The sequence below is a fragment of the Eubalaena glacialis genome, chromosome 11, assembly GCF_028564815.1.
Source record: "Eubalaena glacialis isolate mEubGla1 chromosome 11, mEubGla1.1.hap2.+ XY, whole genome shotgun sequence".
NCBI lineage: Eukaryota > Metazoa > Chordata > Mammalia > Artiodactyla > Balaenidae > Eubalaena > Eubalaena glacialis.
The window spans coordinates 70,762,087-70,781,587 of NC_083726.1; positions in this window are offsets into that span (position 1 = coordinate 70,762,087).

A 19,501-nucleotide genomic window follows, 5' to 3' on the forward strand; every position below is an offset into this window, starting at 1 on the left:
TGTATTGACCCTCCACTTTTTTGTTATTTTTGTTCTATCATCTAAAACATAAATTTTTAGAGTCAGACTGATCTGTGCTCAGACTCCAGCTCTGACACTTACTAGTGACTGGGTGTTATTGATTCTTTTCGAGGCTCATTTAAGGAATCAAGATAGCACCAATCTCATAGGCAGCAAACAATAGAATTATCTCCACCTTTTTACGTTGCTGGAGGAAGAAAACATTTTACCCATTTCGAAAATTCTATATTTGTTGGTTTAACTATCCCGCATCACAAACCATCCTTATCCACTTTACATCAGGTACATTTGGGGGGAAATGGAATATACTGATTGGGAAAATCTGAGCATTCTTTTATTGCTGGTAGCATTACATAATGACTTAAAAAGCTGTCAAGAGTATTATATATTAGTAATGTGGCACTTTTATATACTTAAGTCAGTCAAACCATTTTGGGTATATTAGCATAAGGAAATAAAATTCCAAAGAAGGAAAAAAACTGTATGCAATGCAAAATTTGCGTAGTGCAGCATTTTTATATATATAGAAAGAAATTAGAAACAGTTTGGAAGTCCAGCATTAGCTAACTAAAAGTAAAATGAGATGTAACAACTTGATGGCAAAACATTTAGTTATTAAAGTTGATGATGAAGGTTTTAGGTATGTGAGAAAATGTTGCCCCACAAAACCATATATATATATATATATATATATATATATATATATATAAAACATATAAAACACAAATGCAGTATATACACTGCATGCACCTTTTACACAGGAGAGGCACTTTAGCATAGTGATTAAAAGCTTAGATACTGGGGATAAACTCCCCTAGTTTGAAGCTTGCCTCTGCCACTTACAGCAGTGTGGCCTTGGACAAGTTGTTTAAGCTTTGTGTGTTTCAGTTTCAACATCTATAAAACAGGGATGGTAATAAACCTACCTCTTAGGATTATTGTGATGATTTGCTGAGTTAATATATGTAAAGCAGCTTAGAAAAGTGCCTAGCATTTAGTGATTGTTAAATAAATGTCCACAAATGCAAGTTTGGAAGGGAACAGAAAAAAATGAAAATGCCATTCTGTTAAGATCATAGAATGTCTGGAATTTTTTTAATACTAGGAAGTTCCTCTTTTGTCTTTATATATTTTAATAATAAACAAATTCAGGACACAAAACTTGCAGATTGTGGTACCGTGGATTTTAAAAATTACCTTTATTGCCTTAATGTTTATCGAAAATGAAATGATGCTATATTAAATAGTAAAAAAATTTAGAAATAATGTTTTAACTTTATTTTATATGATAAATTATATCCTATAAATGTAATCAGAAAGTGAATTACTAAATAATTAAATCCCAGTTTTCTTTTAATCATTGGGTAGCAATTAGAAAATATGAAATCATTAAAAATGTGCCATCATTGATAGTATTTTCTTTGCCTGTAGATGGCACTATAATTTTAGGTATCTTTCTAATTTATTTGTTTAGTACTTTGGCCCTGTGTAAAGAAAGGATCACGAAAGTTATTTCAGGTCACCATAAAATGTATTCAGATACTGTTCATGTGAAAAATTATTTTATATACTAATAATATTTGCCACGTTAATTTTTTTTTTTCAGTAAGGACTTGAATAGACTTTGGACCAAATGATGAGTAGTCACCTAGGTTTTTGCAGTTTTTCTGGAGCATTTCAGGCTTTCAGAAGAAGAATCTTTGGATCAGCTTTAATTTTCAACGTTGCATTTGAAACTGAGCAATAGTGCCTCAGGATTACTAAGGTAAAACAAATGGAGGTCTTTTTATTAAGATAAGAACACTTGGATTTTTGTAAGTTGTAATAAACTGAAGTCATATGCAACTTTGATCCAAGTAACATTTTTTCTGAGTCTTGTGCCACTCCTCTCATTGTAATCCACGTACCCACCCTGTAGGTGGGTAGTGTTTTCCCTGTTTTTGCAAATGAGAAAATATTTGAGTGGTTTACTGACCTATTCAAGGTCAAACAAGATGCTATTTGGGAACTTGATTATGCTTCCTAGAGCAGTACTGCTTTCATCTACCTGATATTTGCCTTCTGAAAACAAATTTTTTGGTTAATAATTTCTATTTCTACCAACTTGTTATTTCTTGATATTGATTAATAGGCATATTGGAGCAGGTCTTGAGAGAAACGAGATTCCTTTTGAGGTTCTGAAACCAAAATAAAAGTAAAGGAGATCGTTTAGGAAATTTCCAAATCATTTTGGGGTATTTTCCAGAACATTTTGGGACTTGTATCTCAATGATGGGCAACATCATTATAGGTCATAGAAGGTTACTTTAGATGATACCTGGTACAATATTAAATATCATTGAAAAAGTACAGTGAGAGGATTGTTTTTTTTTTTTTTTTTTCCAATACTCTTTTAATCATCAACCATTCTGTTTAAGACAAGGAGAAAGCTGGCTGAAATGAGTTTACATATATCGCTTGCTGGATTTACCTTTTTAACAGAGATTGTGCAGGCCTGAGGCTCAGGAATACCAGCAAGCAACAATATCTAACTAGAATTTCATAATACTGCTTTGTTTTATTGAGTTTATTTTTCTAGTTACCTTTTTTATGGCAAATAATCTTGGTTTTCAACTTATGTGATGTTTCTTTCAAAAATAAATTTTAAAAAGAGAAACTCAGTGTAAAGGTAATAAGGAACTACTAGTATAGATATAGCAGTAATTATGACAGCAGTACATGAATGATTGACGTTTGGGAAACAGTGAGAGTACCTGAACTCAGAGAGTGCTTCTACCGCTGCACTAGGGTGTCCCTTTAGTAACCCACTGAATTTCTCTGTTGTGATCTCAGGTGTGAAGTAATGTTAGTAATCATTTTTCAGTCCAGGACTGTACTGCATCAAACAAAATAATGAAAAATACACAAATGCAAGATACTATGAACACAAGTACTAATGATCACATGCCATATCTTAAAATTTCACTGATAGGGATTTTCTTTTAGAAAATCTTATGAAACACTAAGAACAGTGCCCAACACCTAGTAAATTCTCGGTAAGTGGCAGCTAGTGTTATTATAGTTAATATTACATTACTGTGCTCTCTGATGAAAGTTTTACAGTTGAATGGTTAATGAATTTCCCTTGAGATCTGATCTGACTCTGTCTTAGCATAAAGTAATTACAATTCAGCACACTTTTATTTATTTTTTTGTAAGTGGAAAGAACTACGTATTTCTAAATCTGGGAATTCAGCAGTTCATTCAAATTTAGATCTTTAAGAACTATCTAGGTCAGTGTGCCTCAATATTTTCCACCTGGGAACTACCCTTAAGAGACCAAGAAGAAATGAAGCTGCATATAACAGTGCAGAATTTTCTTGTGTTAATGTCAGGATAGGAGAAGAGGTTGGAGGGAGACATAGGGAGTAAGAGAAATAGGACTTTTCATTTTTCTCTTGATTTACTTCTGAAATGTTTGGGTATTTAAATAAGAATACATTTGTATATTAATTTTGCAATTAATTAAAGAATACTTGAAGAATACTGAAGCTTCAGAGAGGGTAAGGTAAGGGAACTGATGGATTATGATTGCATTTTTTTCAGAATGGTTCTGGTGGGTCATGCCAACGTATTGCCAGAGAGAGAAATTTCTGCATTGTACGTTTTAACAGTACTAATGGCGGTTAATATAAATAAAGTTTAGTACCTGTGCTATGGATTTTGCTTTCAGATTCAGAAAGATTCTTACAAATAGCTTGATGTCTTATGGTACTGTTTTAATCTTTTTTTTTCCTAAGCCCTTCTTCTTTACATATTTCTGATAGGCCACAAAGCAATGCCAAATATATGACATAATAATCCACAAACATTTGAGTGCCCCTAAGTTAAAGGCACTCTGTAAGATGCTATGGGGAAAGACAAATAGATAATATCCCTGACTTTGAGGGATTAACAGTGTTATATCCTTGAAGATATCATTTTATTTGAAATGCCGTCTGGAAAAAGAGTATACAGACCACTAGATGGCGAAGGGAAAAACAAGCAGCGTCTTTGCATTTCATTTATGGCTCACTGTATGACGAATAATAGGTTTCTTGACCTCTCAGCACCTCATTCTGAATCTTTAAATGATACCTATATTAGCATCTCCACGCATTTTGAGATCTCCTCTTAAAATATGCTTTGAAGTATTCAGTCTAAATGCTGCTTTCTCAAAAGCTATAGTTTAAAGAATGGGAAATGGTGTTAGCAGAGTTAATCTTGTGTAATTTCAGTGTGGGTTGTCAGGAATACCTTTAAGTAAAGAAAATGACTCTAATCTTCTTAAGCAATTCGTTTTCTCAGCAACTGGGAGGCAAGAGCTAATTTACTCTGCCTGTGTACACAGACCTGTCTTACTAAAGGAGAATTTTACTCATGGAGAGAAGTCACAATACCCATGAAATTATTTATATTTAGACATTGGAAAATATGGCAAAATATAAGAAACATTAAATTGTCTTTTCTGTATCAGTTTCCTTCCTAAATACCCAACTCAATTACCAATATTTTCTGTTACAGAGGAAATTTAATCATGGAGTTGAAACAAGAGCTATTTGGTTGTTTGTTTTTTTTTTTTTAAACATCTTTATTGAAGTATAATTGCTTTACAATGGTGTGTTAGTTTCTGCTTTATAACAAAGTGAATCAGTTATACATATACATATGTTCCCATATCTCTTCCCTCTTGCATCTCCCTCCCTCCCACCCTCCCTATCCCACCCCTCTAGGTGGTCACAAAGCACCGAGCTGATCTCCCTGTGCTATGCGGCTGCTTCCCACTAGCTATCTATTGTACATTTGGTAGTGTATATATGTCCATGACACTCTCTCACCCTGTCACATCTCACCCTTCCCCCTCCCCATATCCTCAAGTCCATTCTCTAGTAGGTCTGTGTCTTTATTCCCGTCTTGCCACTAGGTTCTTCATGGCCTTTTTTTTTTTCCCTTAGATTCCATATATATGTGTTAGCATACTGTATTTGTTTTTCTCTTTCTGACTTACTTCACTCTGTATGACACACTCTAACTCCATCCACCTCATTACAAATACCTCCATTTCATTTCTTTTTATGGCTGAGTAATATTCCATTGTATGTATGTGCCACATCTTCTTTATCCATTCATCCGATGATGGACACTTAGGTTGCTTCCATGTCCTGGCTATTGTAAATAGAGCTGCAATGAACATTTTGGTACATGACTCTTTTTGAACTATGGTTTTCTCAGGGTATATGCCCAGTACTGGGATTGCTGGGTCGTATGGTAGTTCTATTTGTAGTTTTTTAAGGAACCTCCATACTGTTCTCCATAGTGGCTGTATCAATTTACATTCCCACCAACAGTGCAAGAGGGTTCCCTTTCCTCCACACCCTCTCCAGCATTTATTGTTTCTAGATTTTTTGATGATGGCCAATCTGACCGGTGTGAGATGATATCTCATTGTAGTTTTGATTTGCATTTTTCTAATGATTAATGATGTTGAGCATTCTTTCATGTGTCTGTTGGCAATCTGTATATCTTCTTTGGAGAAATGTCTATTTAGTTCTTCTGCCCATTTTTGGGTTGGGTTGTTCGTTTTTTTGTTATTGAGCTGCATGAGCTGCTTGTAAATCTTGGAGATTAATCCTTTGTCAGTTGCTTCATTTGCAAATATTTTCTCCCATTCTGAGGGTTGTCTTTTGGTCTTGTTTATGGTTTCCTTTGCTGTGCAAAAGCTTTTAAGTTTCATTAGGTCCCATTTGTTTATTTGTGTTTTTATTTCCATTTCTCTAGGAGCTGGGTCAAAAAGGATCTTGCTGTGATTTATGTCATAGAGTGTTCTGCCTATGTTTTCCTCTAAGAGTTTGATAGTGTCTGGCCTTACACTTAGGTCTTTAATCCATTTTGAGTTTATTTTTGTGTATGGTGTCAGGGAGTGTTCTAATTTCATACTTTTACATGTACCTGTCCAATTTTCCCAGCACCACTTATTGAAGAGGCTGTCTTTTCTCCACTGTATATGCTTGCCTCCTTTATCAAAGATAAGGTGACCATATGTGCGTGGGTTTATCTCTGGGCTTTCTATCCTGTTCCATTGATCTATATTTCTGTTTTGGTGCCAGTACCAAACTGTCTTGATTACTGTAGCTTTGTAATATAGTCTGAAGTCAGGGAGCCTGATTCCTCCAGCTCCATTTTTCGTTCTCAAGATTGCTTTGGCTATTCGGGGTCTTTTGTGTTTCCATACAAATTGTGAAATTTTTTGTTCTAGTTCTGTGAAAAATGCCAGTGGTAGTTTGATAAGGATTGCATTGAATCTGTAGATTGCTTTGGGTAGTATAGTCATTTTCACAATGTTGATTCTTCCAATCCAAGAACATGGTATATCTCTCCATCTATTTGTATCATCTTTAATTTCTTTCATCAGTGTCTTATAATTTTCTGCATACAGGTCTTTTGTCTCCTTAGGTAGGTTTATTCCTAGATATTTTGTTCTTTTTGTTGCAATGGTAAACGGGAGTGTTTTCTTAATTTCACTTTCAGATTTTTCATCACTAGTGTATAGAAATGCAAGAGATTTCTGTGCATTAATTTTGTATCCTGCTACTTTACCAAATTCATTGATTAGCTCTAGTAGTTTTCTGGTAGCATCTTTAGGATTCTCTATGTATAGTATCATGTCATCTGCAAACAGTGACAGCTTTACTTCTTCTTTTCCGATTTGGATTCCTTTTATTTCTTTTTCTTCTCTGATTGCTGTGGCTAACACTTCCAAAACTATGTTGAATAATAGTGGTGAGAGTGGGCAACCTTGTCTTGTTCCTGATCTTAGTGGAAATGGTTTCAGTTTTTCACCATTGAGGACAATATTGACTGTGGGTTTGTCATATATGGCCTTTATTATGTTGAGGAGAGTTTCCGCTATGCCTATTTTCTGCAGGGCTTTTATCATAAATGGGTGTTGAATTTTGTCGAAAGCTTTCTCTGCATCTATTGAGATGATCATATGGTTTTTCTCCTTCAATTTGTTAATATGGTGTATCACGTTGATTGATTTGCATATATTGAAGAATCCTTGCATTCCTGGGATAAACCCCACTTGATCATGGTGTATGATCCTTTTAATGTGCTGTTGGATTCTGTTTGCTAGTATTTTGTTGAGGATTTTTGCATCTATGTTCATCAGTGATATTGGCCTGTAGTTTTCTTTCTTTGTGACATCTTTGTCTGGTTTTGGTATCAGGGTGATGGTGGCCTCGTAGAATGAGTTTGGGAGTGTTCCTCCCTCTGCAATATTTTGAAAGAGTTTGAGAAGGATAGGTGTTAGCTCTTCTCTAAATGTTTGATAGAATTTGCCTGTGAAGCCATCTGGTCCTGGGCTTTTGTTTGTTGGAAGATTTTTAATCACAGTCCCAATTTCAGTGCTTGTGATTGGTCTGTTCATATTTTCTATTTCTTCCCGGTTCAGTCTCGGCAGGTTGTGCATTTCTAAGAATCTGTCCATTTCTTCCAGGTTGTCCGTTTTATTGGCATAGAGTTGCTTGTAGTAATCTCTCATGATCGTTTGTATTTCTGCAGTGTCAGTGGTTACTTCTCCTTTTTCATTTCTAATTCTATTGATTTGAGTCTTCTCCCTTTTTCTCTTGATGAGTCTGGCTAATGGTTTATCAATTTTGTTTATCTTCTCAAAGAACCAGCTTTTAGTTTCATTGATTTTTGCTATTGTTTCCTTCATTTCTTTTTCATTTATTTCTGATCTGATCTTTATGATTTCTTTCCTTCTGCTAGCTTTGGGGTTTTTTTGTTCTTCTTTCTCTAATTGCTTCAGGTGCAAGGTTAGGTTGTTTATTCGAGATGTTTCCTGTTTCTTGAGGTAGGCTTGTATTGCTATAAACTTCCCTCTTAGCACTGCTTTTGCTGCGTCCCATAGGTTTTGGGTCGTCGTGTCTCCATTGTCATTTGTTTCTAGGTATTTTTTGATTTCCCCTTTGATTTCTTCAGTGATCACTTCGTTATTAAGTAGTGTATTGTGTAGCCTCCATGTATTTGTATTTTTTACAGATCTTTTCCTGTAATTGATATCTAGTCTCATAGCATTGTGGTCGGAAAAGATACTTGATACGATTTCAATTTTCTTAAATTTACCAAGGCTTGATTTGTGACCCAAGATATGATCTATCCTGGAGAATGTTCCATGAGCACTTGAGAAAAATGTGTATTCTGTTGTTTTTGGGTGGAATGTCCTATAAATATCAATTAAGTCCATCTTGTTTAATGTTTCATTTAAAGCTTGTGTTTCCTTATTTATTTTCATTTTGGATGATCTGTCCATTGGTGAAAGTGGGGTGTTAAAGTCCCCTACTATGATTGTGTTGCTGTCGATTTCCCCTTTTATGGCTGTTAGTATTTGCCTTATGTATTGAGGTGCTCCTATGTTGGGTGCATAAATATTTACAATTGTTATACCTTCCTCTTGGATCGATCCCTTGATCATTATATAGTGTCCTTCTTTGTCTCTTGTAATAGTCTTTATTTTAAAGTCTATTTTGTCTGATATGAGAATTGCTACTCCAGCTTTCTTTTGATTTCCATTTGCATGGAATATCTTTTTCCATCCCCTCACTTTCAGTCTGTATGTGTCTCTAGGTCTGAAGTGGGTCTCTTGTAGACAGCATATATATGGGTCTTGTTTTTGTATCCATTCAGCCAGTCTGTGTCTTTTGGTGGGAGCATTTAATCCATTTACATTTAAGGTAATTGTCGATATGTATGTTCCTATTCCCATTTTCTTAAATGTTTTGGGTTTGTTATTGTAGGTGTTTTCCTTCTCTTGTGTTTCTTGCCTAGAGAAGTTCCTTTAGCATTTGTTGTAAAGCTGGTTTGGTGGTGCTGAACTCTCTCAGCTTTTGCTTGTCTGTAAAGGTTTTAATTTCTCCATCAAATCTGAATGAGATCCTTGCTGGGTCGATTAATCTTGGTTGTAGGTTTTTCTCCTTCATCACTTTAAGTATATCCTGCCACTCCCTTCTGACTTGCAGAGTTTCTGCTGAAAGATCAGCTGTTAACCTGATGGGGATTCCCTTGTGTGTTATTTGTTGTTTTTCCCTTGCTGCTTTTAATATGTTTTCTTTATATTTAATTTTTGAGAGTTTGATTAATATGTGTCTTGGCGTGTTTCTCCTTGGATTTATCCTGTATGGGACTCTCTGTGCTTCCAGGACTTGATTAACTATTTCCTTTCCCATATTAGGGAAGTTTTCAACTATAATCTCTTCAAATATTTTCTCAGTCCCTTTCTTTTTCTCTTCCTCTTCTAGGACCCCTATAATTCGAATGTTGGTGCGTTTAATGTTGTCCCAGAGGTCTCTGAGACTGTCCTCAGTTCTTTTCATTCTTTTCTCTTTATCCTGCTCTGCAGTAGTTATTTCCACCATTTTATCTTCCAGGTCACTTATCCGTTCTTCTGCCTCAGTTATTCCGCTATTGATCCCATCTAGAGTATTTTTAATTTCATTTATTGGGTTTTTCATCGTTGCTTGGTTCCTCTTTAGTTCTTCTACGTCCTTGTTAAATGTTTCTTGCATTTTGTCTATTCTATTTCCAAGATTTTGGATCATCCTTACTATCATTATTCTGAATTCTTTTTCAGGTAGACTACCTATTTCCTCTTCATTTGTTAGGTCTGGTGTGTTTTGACCCTGCTCCTTCATCTGCTGTGTGTTTTTCTGTCATCTCATTTTGCTTATCTTATTGTGTTTGGGGTCTCCTTTTCACAGGCTGCAGGTTCGTAGTTCCCGTTGTTTTTGGTATCTGTCTCTAGTGGCTAAGGTTGGTTCAGTGGGTTGTGTAGGCTTCCTGGTGGAGGGAACTAGTGCCTGTGTTCTGGTGGATGAGGCTGGATGTTGTCTTTCTGGTGGGCACGTCCACGTCTGGTGGTGTATTTTGGGGTGTCTGTCGCCTTATTATGATTTTAGGCAGCCTCTCTGCTAATGGATGGGGCTGTGTTCCTGTTTTGCTAGTTGTTTGGCATAGGGTGTCCAGCACTGTAGCTTGCTGGTCATTGAGTGAAGCTGGGTCTTGATGTTGAGATGGAGATCTCTGAGAGATTTTCGCCGTTTGGTATTACGTGGAGCTGGGAGGTCTCTTGTGGACCAGTGTCCTGAAGTTGGCTCTCCCACCTCAGAGGCACAGCCCTGATGCCTGGCTGGAGCACCAAGAGCCTTTCATCCACACGGCTCAGAGTAAAAGGGAGAAAAAATAGAAAGAAAGAAAGAAAGGGGATAAAATATAGTGAAGTAAAATAAAGCTATTATAAAGCAAAGCTATACAGACAAAATCTCACCCAGAAGCATATACATATACACTCACAAAAAAAGGAAAAGGGGAAAGATTAATATATCCTGCTCCCAAAGTCCACCTCCTGAATTTGGGATGACTCGTTGTCTATTCAGGTATTCAACAGATGCAGGCACATCCAGTTGTTTGTGGAGTTTTAATCCGCTGCTTCTGAGGCTGCTGGGAGAGATTTCCCTTTCTCTTCTTTGTTCGCACAGCTCCCGGGGTTCAGCTTTGGATTTGGACCCGCCTCTGCGTGTCCAGGTCGCCTGAGGGCGTCTGTTCCCCGCCCAGACAGAACGGGGTTAAAGGAGCAGCTGCTTCGGGGGCTCTGGCTCTCTCAGGCCGGGGGAAGGGGGGGATACGGATGCGGGGCGAGCCTGCGGCGGCAGAGGCCGGCGTGACGTTGCACCAGCCTGAGGCACGCCGTGCATTCTCCTGGGGAAGTTGTCCCCGGATCACGGGAGCCTGGCCGTGGCGGGCTGCACCGGCTCCCGGGAGGGGCGGTGTGGAGAGTGACCTGTGCTCGCACACAGGCTTCTTGGTGGCGGCAGCAGCAGCCTTAGAGTCTCCTGCCCGCCTCTGGGGTCCGCGCTGATAGCCGCGGCTCGCGCCCGTCTCTGGAGCTCCTTTAAGCGGCGCTCTGAATCCCCTCTCCTTGCGAGCTGCAAAACAAAGAGGCCAGAAAAAGTCTCTTGCCTCTTCGGCAGCTGCAGACTTTTTCCCGGACTCCCTCTCGGCTAGCTGTGGCGCACTAGCCCCTTCAGGCTGTGTTCACGCCGCCAACCCCAGTCCTCTCCCTGCGATCCGACCGAAGCCCGAGCCTCAGCTCCCAGCCCCCGCCCGCCCCGGCGGTGGAGCAGACAAGCCTCTTGGGCTGGTGAGTGCTGGTCGGCACCGATCCTCCGTGCGGGAATCTCTCCGCTTTGCCCTCCGCACCACTGTGGCTGCGCTCTCCTCCGTGGCTGCGAAGCTTCCCCCCTCTGCCACCCGCAGTCTCCGCCCGCGAAGGGGCTTCCTAGTGCGTGGAAACCTTTCCTCCTTCACGGCTCCCTCCCACAGGTGCAGGTCCCATCCCTATTCTTTTGTCTCTGTTATTTCTTTTTTCTTTTGCCCTACCCAAGTACGTGGGGAGTTTCTTGCCTTTTGGGAGGTCTGACGTTTTCTGCCAGCGTTCAGTGGGTGTTCTGTAGGAGCAGTTCCACGTGTAGATGTATTTCTAATGTATCTGTGGGAAGGAAGGTGATCTCCGGGTCTTACTCTTCCGCCATCTTCTTCTCCACCTTATTTGGTTGTTTTTAAAGGGAGGAGAACAGAGAGCTGGTCACTCCCTCCTTAGCTGAGGGTGTTTGAGCAGCAAGATGGGTGGAGAGTGGAGAGGGTTAGAGACCTAGTTCTTTATGCTTTGATTCCAAGTCACCCTTTTCTGATAAACCTTACTGGCATTTTCTTAGACTGGTTATGTCAGGATTCTGAAGCTTTCACTACAATAGGGTGTTAATCTTAGCTGATTATTTTTCCCATCCCCACCCCTGGTCATAAAGGACTAGTGTTCTTTTATGGAAAGGGAAGATGAAGACTCTTTCTATAAACAACCTTTATAGTTTCTTTAGATTATAATAAAATGTGGTGGGGTTTTTTTTTTTTGCATATGATTTTCAAAAAGGAACTAATTTTTCCATAAAATATCTTAAGGGAAATCTCATAGATTTTATGGTATATAAATAATAACAATGCACTTTTCACATTTAGGAACCAATAGAAGAACGGGGAAGCAGTTATTCTGAATTCAAAGAACATTCTTCCAAGGCATTGAAAGAGAAAACTTTAATTTCATAGTGAAGCATCTGATGATTGTGTTTTTAATGTACATATTCTCTCTCGTTTTGATTGTTGTGATAATTTTCTAACTGACCACCTCCATTCTTCACTCTAACTGGTCTATCTTTGTATATATACTCATGTCAGTTACTGCCCCCCTCCAAAAAAAAAGTAGAAATCTGATCCTCTCATTGTGTAGAGACCATATAACATTTCAGTGGCTTCCCAGTACCTATGGAATGAAAGTCCAAATTCCTAAACACAGCACATGTAGACATGTACAGTATGGTTTCAGATTATCTTTCAAATGTCATCTGCCTCTTACTCGGTAAAACATACCTTTTGGTTAAGTTCTGTTTGCTCCTTGCCAAATATAGCAAGTTTTCCCATGTTTTGTACCTCAACCTCCCATTCTCCTTGGCAGAAAGTCCTCTCTGTTTAGGTTAAATAAATGTCTTGTCTGTGAAATCTGTGTTCTCATAACACTCGTACTGTTCATATCATGTTATACTTATTTGATTGAATATCTGGCTCATCTACTACTAACTATTTAAGGGCATTCTTCTTTATACCTCAGGTACCCATCAGTGCCTGACATGTAGTAGGCTTAAAAATGCTGAATGAATACCACAAACAGACCTTAGTAAAGTTACTTGGTAAATATATGTATCTCAGGAAAGTTCTAAAATAGCCTTTTACCCTAACAGAAAGTTTAGAGTATTAGAATTGGAACTCATTATAATGCCTTTCCACTTTTACATGAATTGCCAAAATAATTTTAATGGTTTCATCTTTGTCATCCCTACCTATAAAATGCGTACTTTTGATTTAAATATTAAATGCATTGTAGAATTTCACTTAACAACTCAGAACAAGCTGTCAGGGAATGTAACCATTCTCATGTTACAAATGAAGATTCTAGAGCTTGAAGAGGTTAAGTAGCTTACCCTAGGTTGCAAAGAGAGTTTACCCTAGCTCTTTTTGTTTTCAAGGCCCTTGGTGATAACTACTTTGCTCTGCTGATTCCTAATGCAAAATGCCTCAGTTCACTTTGCTCAACTAGTGATTATTTAATTTCTGCCCATCTCTGAATTTACCTGTATATTTCTAGTACTTTATGACATTAAGGCGACCTGGGGGAAGACTCACTAAGTGACAAAATGATAATGGCTGTTAATCATTGGGCACTATGTGCTTAGCATTTTACATCTTACCAATAAGCACTTACCTATGGGATCAGTACCATTATTTTTATTTTATAGATGAGGACACAGAGATAGAGTACAATTAAGAACCTTGAGAAGGGTGAAACACAGAGCCAGAGCTGAAACTCAGATGCTTTTTCTTACAGAATCCAGAGACTCTTAAGCCATGAACTTGGTTTGAAATTAAGTGGTAGTGCCTCCGGTCATGTCACAGAGCCAACACAAATGTTCTCTTGAGGAAGTTGCCTTCATCCCAGGTTTCCCATACATGTTCAAAGACAGTAAGCAGCACAGAAAAAAAAAGCAAGGCATCATGAATAAGTGTCAGCAGAAACGAAAGACAATATAAATAGACCTGCAGGACTTCAGAATAGTAGACATGGACTTCATGTTAACTATTTTTAAAGAAGTAAGAGATGAGCTTGAAAATCTGCAGGGAACAAGAAGCTACAACACCATCTAGTATATTTGAAAAAGAACCAACAGACTTTCTAGAAGTGAAAATGTAGTAATCAAAACTTAAAACTCATGAGTTTAATAACATTACACAAAATTGAAAGCAAATTAGTAAATTGTGCCCAAAAAAATCCAGAAAGGATCAATGAGATTTTAAAAAATTACAGAGATGAGACATGGAGGATAGAGTGAGAAAACTCAAAATACATTTAATTGGAATCTGAATGAAAGGAGAAAGAATAAGGTAAAAGCAATAGTTGAACAGATAGTGGCTAAGAGTTATCTGGAACTAGTAAGACACTAAAATACAGATTTCAGAAGTCCAATGAATCCCCAGTAGTGTAAATAAAAATAAAGCCAGATTGAGATACATCATAGTGAATATGCAGCACATCAGTAATAAAAAGAAAAATCTTAAAAGCAGCTGGGTAAAGATTATTCTCAGGGTGTGTGATAGCTTACCCTCCAGAGCAACAATGGAATATAATGAAATAACTGAGAAAGTTTACAACTAAGTACTGACTCTCACCAGAGGAAATTAGAACAAAAACAAGCTTCAGGCAGAAGGTAGAGGATCTCAAATCAAAAGCCTAAGGTGGAGGAATGAATGATGAACAGGAAAAGTGGTAAATATGTGGTTAAATATAAACAAACATTGCCTTGATAAAATGATAATATCCACAATATCTTGTGGGTTAAATAAGGATGGTAAATTAAAACAGCACCTGGGAGGGAACTAAAAGGTGGTATTTAATGATCTAAGGTGGTATTAGCTGAAAAAAGCTGAAAAAAGGATAAACATTGATTAATTTTAATCTTTGATAAATTGGAATGGTGTGGTATAATATCTATAATACTAAAAGAATAAAAACAGTTACAACATCCAAACTTGGTGCAGGATGATTGTTCTAACAATGTGTTCTCTACAGGTTAGAGTTTTGTGATTAGTTTGATATACTTGATAACAGACATTTGATTCAATACAAGAATCATTTCCATTGTCATGAAAAATTTTAACATTGAATATTTCAAGAAGAATAGGAAGAGTTAGCTTCTTCAAACATAATTTCAAGTGTTGTAAACTTTGAATGATTGTAAAAAAAGATTTAAAATTTTTCCCACAAAATTTTATGCGGTTATATGTATATAGTATTTACTATTTTCTAGGCATTGTCACAAACACTTATTCTCTTAATCATAAGTTTTGACCAGGAGGTGTGCAGATGTTGCTATTTCACACACAAAATCCATGATTAAAACATTATGGTCAGAGAAGCAAGCTCAAATTTCTTACTGAAATTTTGAAAATACTTTATTTTGAAACTTCATATGTATTCAATATTTAATATCTTCCATAGTAGGTCTATTTTATTTTTCTTATCATAATTATATAAAAGCAATACTTTTTTTTCACTAACTCATACCCCTAAATTCTTTCCAGCCTACATTAGTGTGATGATACAAATATCATTTTCTACATGTGAGGGAAGAGGCTGGAGAACACTACATTATATAGAGCCAGATAGAGTGGAGGAGAGTATGATCATTCTGCATTCTGCATTTTTAAGGCTATATTTAAAACAAAAAATATTAGAAAATACATGCATAATAAATATGACTACTCATATTTATTTCCTCGTGTGTTTCTCCTTTACTTTTCTCTTTCTTTTTTGTTCATGCCCCCATGATCTCAGTCTGCATTTGACAACTGACTTGATCAGTTCCATAGCCACAAAAAGTCATAAGTAGTTGGCTTCATAAAATACTTCTGTGACCTTTGTACTGATGGTTTCTTAGTGTTCCCAGAAGAAAACTCACTAGGAGCCAGCCTTCAACTTCAATGCCTACTCTAATTTCACAGTGAAATATATCCTTGTACTTATAACCCCCTCCTTACTCATCTAACTCTGCTAGGTATTCTTCTCCATGTTTTAGTGCTCTAAGGAAAACTGGGGGGCTATCTTAGAATTTTCTCTGCCTATTTCTGGAGTGTTAGAATGCTTATTTTTTATCATGCAGTCACTTTCTAGGTGACAAATCAAGTAAAGTATTTGGGCAATCAGCTTAATTGCTCTAGTAATTGCAGTGGAATAGAATTTCTCCTAGTAGGAGCTATTAGGAAATATTCCACATGTGTTTAATAAGACAAATTAGAGAACTTAACGTTTAAATCCTTGGTTACTGTTTTTATAATTGGGTTTAATGTCATCCAAGAGACAATAAGTCTTATAAGTCTTAAACTTAGGTCTCTGGTCTAAACACCTTCAGGTGACTTGTGATATGAATGTGGTTGTGCAAGTGGGCTTTTACCCCTTTTCCTGAATGGAAATCATATAAAAGCAATAAGGAAAACAGCATTTTTTTTTTAAACCAGCAAACAATATGATAAGCAAATTTAAAGTGCATGTAAGAACTGCCAAGAGAAGCTGAGACCTGAAAAACGTTGCATGGTAGGACGTGGGAAAAAAAGTGGCAAGAGGGTTCAGTAACAGCAGATCTCAAAAGCAGCAGGAAAGGCTTTTCCTAAATATGACAGGTCTACCCTGACGAGAAAAATTTGGTAGGTAAGGCTGGTGGCAAAAACACTGCCAAACCTGGTTTGAGGCCAAACGAAGCATCTCAAATAATGATGTTGTATTTGTAGGAAACAGAAGAGAGCATCTTTGAGTTATAAATCATGCAAGATTATCCTGGCCTCTCCCGCCTAACCAAGAACCTCCTGCAAATAGCTGGCCCAGGAAAATTCAAGTCATTCAATAATGAGTAGCAAAGGAAACTGGCACAGTCTCAACACAAAGATAAACGTGGGAAAAAAAGATAAACTTGTGGAAAAGAGCAGCAAAATTTACCAACAGCCTGCAAAAAGGTGACCATGAAGATAAAAATTGTGACACGCTTTTATTTTATTTTTTGGTAAAGCAATCACTTCTGTGAAAGAAAACAAAAAAGAAATGGAAGAAGAAAGAAAAGAATGTAGGAAATAGAACACAAGATGAAGGAGGAGAGGAAACCTGAGACAGCAGATTTCAAGAAAGGTGCAGAAGACAAACAAAACCATCAGAGAAATGAAGATGAAATTGAAGCAAGCACAAAAAGCAGTAGACAATGAGAAGAATACAAGGGACAAAAAAGGTAAGGAGAACGAAATTGAACTCTCCTTAATATTTGAAGATTTAAACACACACACACACACAAGAAATCACAAAATATTAATGGTTAGGATGTAAAAGGATATAAAAGACTTTTGTGTTTGTGGAAACAAGAAAATCTGGGACAAAATAAAAATTATACTTTTCTATGGAATTATAAAATAGTCTTGGATGCAAGGAAGGCATGATGGACTGAGTACTGGGGTGAGATGAGTTCTTCATAGTTAGCAGAGAACCATGTTAGCTTCCATATCTGAGGGTAGGTAAACCCACCCTAACTAAAACTGGGGGCCAGCTGCAAAGCAGCTCAACTCCTAGAGAGAATCAGAATAAACAGCCTTTCTTTCCAACAGCCAAATTAGGAACACACTTGTACTGTTTGGGAAATAATTAAAATAATGCTGATCCTTTATACTTAATGTTGGCAATGAAATATGAAATTTAAAACAAACATTCAATGAAGCAAGAAAATGTGATCCATAATGAAGAGTAAACTTAATAGTGAAATATAGAACAGTTTCTCTTAAGATCAGAAAACAGGCAATGATGTCTGCACTCATCAATTCTGTTATATTATATGTTCTAGCCACTAGGGTAAAGCAAGGAAAAGAAATTAAATGCATAAAGTTCGGAAAGGAAAAATTAAATTTTTATCTTTGGAAGACAATATGATTTTATACATAGAAAATACAAAGGAATCTACAAGAAGAACAAAACAAACAAACAGCTGGAACTAATCAATGATTTTAGCCAGTTCACAAACTACAAAGTCAATGTACAAAAGTCAACTTTATTTCTATATAATAGGGATGAATAATTGAACAATGGTATTTTAAAAACAATACTATTTACAATAGCATAAAAACATTAAATATTTAGGAACATACTTAAGAAAGGCTTACATGTCTTCTATACTATTAACACTAAAACATTTCTGGGAGAAGGAAAAAGAAAACCTAAGAAAATTGAGACAGATATGCTGTTCATTGACTGGAAGACTCAATATTGTTAAGATGTCAGTTCACCACAAATTGGTATGTATATTTAGTTAAATAACAATCAAAACACAGCCAACTGTTTGTGTGAAAAATGGTACAAATGACTTGGAAAACTATTTAGCAGTTTTTCATATATGTAAACATACCCTACCATATGACTCAGCAATCCTATTCCTAACTATTTATTTATCAAAGATTAATGAAAAATACATCCACAAAAAATGTACAAAATGTTGTACAAAAATGTTCACAGTGACTTTATTTATTTATTTCAGCAACTGGAAACCACCCAAACGTTTATAAAAGGAAAATGGATAAAGAGATGGTGGTGTATTCAGACAATAAAAGAAAAATTTTAAGATACATGCAACGGCATGATGAATATCAAAAATATTGTATTGCATGAGGGAAGCCAGGAACAAAAAGAGGACATGTGCTGTGATTCCATTTATATGAAATTCAAAGAAGGCAAAATAAACTGTGGTAATAAAAATCAGAACAGTTGTTGCTTCAGTGTGTATGTGTGTACGGTGGGGGCAGAAGCAAGGGGGGTTGGATCTAAGGGCTGGAGGGGAAATTTTTGTGTGAAGGAAATATTCTACGTCTTGTTTGGGATGGGGTAAATGGATTTATAAATTTGTTAAAACTTGTTAGACTGTGTACACTTAAGATCTGTACATTTCACTGTAGTAGATTATAATTGAGTAAAATATTATAACACGTCTGTGGTAGCCATGGAGCTCTTTCACTCAGATATTCCTTCAAAGATGACCCTGCCATATGGTGTGCTGTTAGCCTATAGCCTCCAACTCTAGCGTCTTCGGAACGTGCTGCAGCACTGGAGCTGACGTGTTCTCTCTGCAACTCCAGCCAGTGGCTTGTTATGACATAGGTAGCAGAGCCTGGACATTCTGCCCAGGGAGAGACCCCTCAATGGGCAGTCTTTGCTCTAGAGCTCTTGCTCCAGACTGGCCATAATGTTTTCAGAGCTGCGCTAGTCTGAGGCTCTTGCTACCCAGCTGTCCTTGCTTTCTCCTCTCTTTTCTCAAGTTTCCCACCCATACCATGATCCAAATGCTTTTCCATCCTACTTCTGCTCCCTCTCGCCTTTAGTTTCACAGGCATTATTCTCAGTGATCTCTTGCATGTCTAACTCCATCTTGGCTTTGGACACAAACTTTCAATTAGAAAATAATCTGGGATAGAAATGAGAACCGAAATATGTCATATCAATACATTTATACTGGCTTAATTCCAGAAAAGTTTTTTTTTTTCCAGAAAGAAATCACTTTTGATGCCTTTATGCTATATGCAACAAGTTCACCTAAAACAAATATATTTAATGGTTGAATATAAGGCTGTGAATAAAGGCAAATGCAAACAGAGTGGAAGTCATGGTCTTAATATCAAATTAGGAGGAATTGAAGCCAAAACACATTAAGAGGAGGAAATATTCATTTTGACAGCTCGAAGAGACATTTCAGATACAGATGACTTTAAAGGCAACTGACAA